General features: G+C 42.9%; 1 long non-coding RNA gene across 1 annotated transcript; it reads left to right on the forward strand.

Moving 5' to 3' along the window:
* Nucleotides 1-2,849: 2,849 nt before the first annotated feature.
* On the forward strand, nt 2,850-4,626 carry LOC133927406 (uncharacterized). Its single transcript, XR_009911332.1, has 4 exons — nt 2,850-3,598; nt 3,877-3,947; nt 4,032-4,141; nt 4,510-4,626. It is a non-coding gene; the product is annotated as an uncharacterized LOC133927406 (long non-coding RNA).
* Nucleotides 4,627-6,849: the final 2,223 nt, after the last annotated feature.

The following is a 6,849-nucleotide window of genomic DNA, read 5'->3' on the forward strand; positions in this document are numbered from 1 at the left end:
CTTCTCTCCGAGCTCCGACCTCCGCCACCATTCTTCTCCATCGCCGACCACCACAGAAGCGCCGCCGACCATCAAGAACCCCCTAGAGGGACTCCCCGTCGCCGTCTCGTTCTATTGCGCCAAAAATCGCCGAGTTTGGTAGCCCGTAGTGATAGATCAAGCCTCGTCGGAGATGCTCCGGCGAAACCCGCGGCGGCGCCGCTGTCCGCTGGCCCCTGTCGCCGCCCCTCCCTCCCCAAATGACGAGAGCCATTGCATCTCCCATCGGCAACCCAGATTAGATCAGCCGAACCCCATACCCCTTCGGTCCACCGTAGATCCGTGGACCTAGTCCATGGTACTGGTCCACCGTCCCGGTCAGCAGCCTCGTAGGCGCCATGTCAGCATCTGCGCTGAGTCAGCAGCCGCGTAAGCCGCCACATCAGCCCAGCGAGCCCAGTCAGCCTTCTGACGCAATAAATAGGTTTTTCAGTACAAAAATAATTCCCTTATTCCCAGAAAATATGTAATTTTACATTTAGGCCCCCAAACTTTTATGTTTCATAAATATGCCCCTAGTTAGTTCTGTATTATGCTTTTAACCCCCTGAACTTTTGTATAATTACAAGGTCCTTGAATTTTACATATAGGTCCCTAGAGCTTTCTATTTTTTATAATTTAGTCCCTATATTTTTTTTAGAAAAGCCCCTGTATATTAAAACTATCATAACTTTTTCATACAATCTCCGATTTAGGCGATTCTTGCGCTCACGCGATCATAGAAGTGTGTACTGTCCATTAGTAGCCTTTTTAGAGTGCTTTCCCTCTATTTTGTGTGTTGTACTTAGCTGTTGTGTTTGTTTGCTTTCCGGTGTGCGCAATTGCTTTAGGAGACGAGCAGTGTGTCAGCTTGTAAGGCTAGGCATTCGAGGACTTTGAGCAACCTGCATTCGAAGGAAAGTGTTCTTGACCACTTTGACACCACTGTAGTATATTGTAGCTTTCCATTTTTTCCCCTAGATGCATGCTTGTTTAACATGGAATCCCATGATTAGGGTTTTACTAGGATTTGTGTGATATTTTCTTGTAGCCTTTGAAGAGTTATGGGAAATAAAAAGGGTAGTTGTGCTAGTGCTATCATGGTTGGAGTAAATATTAATCCTGACTAATGTTTATGTAACAAGAATTTAGGTACGGTAATCTTGTAGTAACATGGTATAGGGATCCCAACTGGATGACTAGTTTGAGGTGGAGCTGCACAGCAGGGTTATGTTTGTTCCTGAGTGGGATCCTAAGGACTGGATTGTGAAGCCTGTTACCCGGCATAACAGCACAACCACGAGGCCTATATGGGTACGGCCTAGCCAAATAATTAGTTGTCCTTAATATTCTGTACGCACTAGTGGACGGTTAAGTGGCATAAGAGGGGGTCTCTGCAGTGGATGGAATCCCTGTTAGCGGTAAAATCTTAGTGGGTGCATATAGATTTGGAGGCGCTTTGTAACGGCCTTGTAGTGAGACCTCAGCTCTACACCTCGGAAGTGTAAAGCAAAACGGGAATCACGACTCGTGGGTAAAGTGTGCAAACTCTGCAGAGTAATAAAACTAATCGATCAGCCATGCTCACTGTTAAGAGCGGACTTGATCTTCTTCATAATTAGTGGGGATCTTGAATGGTTGGTCTGGGTAGTCGGGTGGTGGAACCCCCGATGAGTCGGTAGTCGGATATGGGATATCTGGTGAGTCTGGTAGTCGGATAGAATCTGATGAGTTTTTTCCTTTAATGTTGGAGTCATAACCTAGTAAATAGGCTGCTAGGTTCTTTTGAGTCATAGGTTAGGATGGCATAGATGCAGTAAACCTAAGTCAAGCCTTTTTGTCCTAAGCCCTTATGTCATATCTTTCCTACACTTGCGGAGTACGATATGTACTCACACTTGTTGTTTTCAATAATAAATGCTGTTCAGTAGGAGAAGACTACACGAAAATCAAGGAAGCTGAAGACTACAATGAAGTCGGAGCATCCTAGGTCGCGTTGTCCCCAGTCGATTACCTGTGGTGTGTCCTGAAGCTTTCGTTGGAGTTTCCTCTTGTTCTTCCGCCGCGATCTAAAAACTCTAGTATTTATTGCAATAAAGTTATTTTTATTTGATATAGAACTGTATATCACTGATATGTCATCGCATGTATGATGAAACTGATCCTGACATACATATGGAATACATCTTATTGTTCTTTTAAAAAACCGGACGTGACATCCCGCGCTCTCCACCAGCGCTGGAGCTGGTGCCGCTCCTCCCTGCCACTTCCTCCTCTGCCATGGCTAGCCACCCCCATGCCTTGATCGCTGCTTCGTCTCCATCCCCGGATGCTCGAGATCCAACTCTGTAAGCTCAAATATGACAATCAACCAACAATCCACGTCTAGTGGTCACTGATCGTGGTCACTAGACGTGGTCACTGGTCGTGGTCAGGCTGCGGTCTGACTAGATGAAGATGTCGTCGTTCGAGTACATGGCATGATGAGGCTAAGGTCCGATCAGATGTGTGTGTGACATGTGGAAGTCACAGAGTCCTGTTCCATAAAGAGTCGAGGTCGAGTCCGGGAAGGACTCGGATCGGTTTGGATTCGGTTATGGAAAGGACATTGGTTGTTTGGTAATTCATGTCCCGTTGGGATACGATTAGGAAAAGGACTAGGCCTGGTGTTGGGCCTGGTAGTATAAATTTGAAAGGGTTGTGGCTTATGAAATGTTAACAACACGGAGAACAGCTTAGAGGAGAACCTAGAGTTTGCATCTAGGTTTTGGAATTTCATGGAAATCATTGTAAGGGTGCTATGTATGCACCTTTTAAACTCATCTACAAAATAAAGGTCATATTTGGTAAGATGATGAGTTGAAATTTTGATCTTGATCGCCGTTCTTCATTCGTGTTTCGCTGTCACTTTCGGATTTCATGGATCTTCTACTCCATCATGGTAAGACTTGATTGAATCCATCTAAAGTCATCCTAGAGCATCTTGGTAAGTCTCTGAAAGTTTTGATTCGTTAAAAATTCATAATTCTTGATTAATAACGGGTTAGGGTTTAATCAATTCGTGTTTTGTGTTACTGTGTAGAACAGTATGTTTGCGAATTTCAAATCTTTAGATCTACACATCCAATTGAACTGATTCTTGTCACGTTGGTTGTGTATTGACGTCTAGTATCTACAGTTAAGAATTTAGGGCAATGCAATAGATGGATCTTTGTTAGGTCAATTTTAGTGACATAAGACCAATTTATCCAGAGCTTAAAAAATTAGGTTATTAGCTTCCGCACAATCATTCACTCCCATCTAATTGATCTTTCTTTATAGAGTTATCAATCCTACATCAAGGAAATAGGAGAAAAAATATTGGAGCTAATCTTGATATTATGTATCTTTATATTTATTTTCGTCTTGCATGTAGTTAGTATATTTGTGTAGGCCGGTGTGGCTCAGCATGAAGAGCATTCATGGACATGGAGAGATGCCGATGTGCAGTGGGAGGCATGAATCGATGCTGCCGCGTGAATCGATGCTGCATACGAGAGCAATGGAGCCAACATATTGCATGAATTAGTCTCTGAGTCAGGTAATTTATCTAGTGGTTGCATGCATAAGCTAGTATCAAGTGATTTGGTTAAGATAGTTAGTACATGCATGTTATTATCTAGTGGAGTAGTTGCACACGTTTTGGACGTGGTATGACACGTTTGAGTTCGTGGCTGAAGAGTCGGGCTAACAGCCCATGTAATCCTCGCGTCGTTTGCCTATTTAATCAACAAAGAAAAGCCCGCTGCCGTGTGTGAGAGGCAGCACTAAAAATCATCTCTGTGTATGTTGACATTGCATTTTTAATCCTCTATTCAGATTGTGGAGAAGCTTGTTGATATTGTAATTTTTTTTACATAAACAAATCCGGGATGCAGTCAATGAAGCTGGTAAATATTAGTACTCGATTGGATGTTTTTATTGCTCCCACAAAATGTATCTTATAATATCCTAACATCTCTCAAAATAAACAGTTTCTGCAGGAACCGACTTCTTCGATTCTGAGCAAGCCCAGAACAAAAGGCTGGGTCCCTGTGGTCTGGCACTACATTATGCTAACATTATCAATCAGATTGAAAATATAGTAAGTTCTTTTGATAACTCCACATATACTTTGTCTGTTTGATGTCCCACCTTCATTATGTGGACTTGCCGAAATTTCATATACATTCTCTTGTCATTTTAGAAATCAGTTTCTGTTATGTTGACGAGTCATGCATTTATCCATTTTCCTTTCCTTATGGTGAACCGTAATTGTGGATTGTAATGAATATTTATGGTCACCCAGCTTGAATATTTTGCTGTCTTTTTAGATAAAACCAACACTACAGTGCATATATTTGTATCACCACAGTATTATACATTTTCAATCTCTATACTGCTATTGATGTTGCTTCATTGATTACAAAAAAAAGCCACTAAATTCTGAATATATCATGTGTGCCTATGCAGGTTTCTCGGCCACTCTCTCTTTCTCCTAGTGCTAGGGACAATTTATACCATGGTCTGCCAATAACAGTAAAGTCAGCTCTGCGATCACGATTGCAATCATTTAATACCGATGAAGAGGTTTGTGTTTTATACAACCCTGCAGTGTTTAAATGGTCCATTTCCTTAGTATTCTTGTGTACATGGAATCTATTAAACTGATCGTGAGGCAAGCTTTAAGGTTTTGTTTTATGTCTGTCTCCATAACATGCTTCGATTTTGAAGCACTGAAACTTGAACAGTCCATGTGGATGTTCTGTTGAATTGAAAAATACTACCTCTATTTTTATTTACTTGTCACCAATTTTTTACTGTAGCAATTTTTACTGTAGCAATTTTGACCTTACTTTTTTTCTACAAAAGATTTATAAAAAACTAAAACTTTCGTATCATTAGATTCATTGTGAAATATACTTAATTAGTATTAGATACTTTTAAGTATTCGCAAATTTTTCGTAGGAAAAAATGTAAGGTCAAAGTTGCTACAGTAAAAAATTGATGACAAGTAAACGAAAACAGAGGTAGTACGACTACCTCAAGTACCATGATGGCTCTCGCTTCATTTCTACGAAGTGCTTTCCACTTGGAACAACTGTTTCGCGGATTCGAAACGTCTCGCGTTCAAATTTGTATTGTAGCTTTGTATGTATGTGGTATTGCGGGCGTGCCAGTATACAGAGTATACGAAAGACAGAAGAATGTAATAATTGAAACATGTAACTTTATTCATTCATATTGAAATCATAAAGTACAGCTTCTCTCATATATATTTTTACTCCACAACGCACACGCTATCTGACTATCTTCACGATCTGGCGATTGCTTTGTCTTGGTTCCCGTGGCCTCGTGAGGCTTTCTGGTTAATTACGCCCGTCTTCAGGCTACCTCCGATTAAGTGTGCTGGCGGTCGTCATACCGATGTCGTCTCCGAGTCTGCAAGGTTGTAGTCACACACAACAAAGACCAAGCAAAGTAAGCGTTAGCAATAAAATATGGTAAAGTATGGGACAACAGTCTAGCATAAGCTTTTTTTGACTGTATATGTGTCCCGGGTCATCATCGGCCACGTAGGCCTCAGAATCGTGTATGTTCTACGAAGAGGTGAGCTAGGAGCGCGGCACGACGCGTAGCTTCTACCCAAAGCGACGGCATGGCCACAACTAGGAGCTCCGACGTCGTGCTTGACTCACTAACTCACTCTTCGGGCCTCAGATTTGTCCTCATCGGTCATCTCCGAAGGCAACAGGCAACGTGCCACAAAGGCGGGGTGATCACTTGTGGGCCACGAAGGCTCCTGCCCCAATGGCACATATATTTTCGGCGATCCGTATTATCCAACAGCCACTTAGGCACAATGCCACATAGGCGAAGCCACACAGGCAGGGGTAATCACTGTGATGGGCCACAAAGGCTCCTGCCACAATGACAATATATTTTCTCATTAGGCCACAGTAGAGGCAAGCATCGGCAAGCCACAACAGTAGCATCACAAATTAACCAATAAGAGGCAACAGAAGGGGCATGATCAAGGAACAAAGCCAACACTTCATCATCCTGCACACATACTGGAGCTAACAACAATAGGCCTCAAACATCTGTATCAAACCGGCCACAGAGAGAGAGTAGCATAGTGTCATCTTTGATATCGAAATAGAAGGGGGCAGCATCTATGTATTGGGAAGCTGCTCACATGCACATTAGAACAGGAGGGCTACCATAGGATAAGCAACTACAAGCCATCACAGCATCATCACCGCATCAGGCTCAATGCCCAGTGATTGCAACCACAACATGGCATCATACGGCAATAGGAAACCATCGACAGGATTGCAACAGCAGGAAGGCGACTGTCATGGACAGAAGCTGCCGCACTTAACATAGCAGCCACCAAGCCATCAAGACCGGGGCCTCAGTTTTATCATCAATGGCCACGAGAAGGGTTACACTCTGTGGCTCAAGTGGTAAAGGCTCTAGGTCATTGGGCTCCTCCTTCCTTGGTATAATTGGATTCTTCAAAACTTCATCCATGTGCCTACCAGTTGGTTTATCCAGCTCTTCCCACAGAGCATCAAACTTCCTCCTTTGGTTCTGTTTGCACAACTTCTTAAAAAGATCCATCAACCTCTCACTCCTGAATTGTTTATAGAAGTTTGCTCTAAGATGCCGTATGCACCAACGACTATGCAAATTTGGCCACAACAATACCTCGACCGCACCACTCTGCAATGTGTTGATAGCGTTCAGCAAGCCTGCATGGCGATCATGGAGGACACACATGTTAAGTCTATTACCAACAACACCTCT

Source organism: Phragmites australis, chromosome 8 (genome assembly GCF_958298935.1).
Source record: "Phragmites australis chromosome 8, lpPhrAust1.1, whole genome shotgun sequence".
Taxonomy (NCBI): domain Eukaryota; kingdom Viridiplantae; phylum Streptophyta; class Magnoliopsida; order Poales; family Poaceae; genus Phragmites; species Phragmites australis.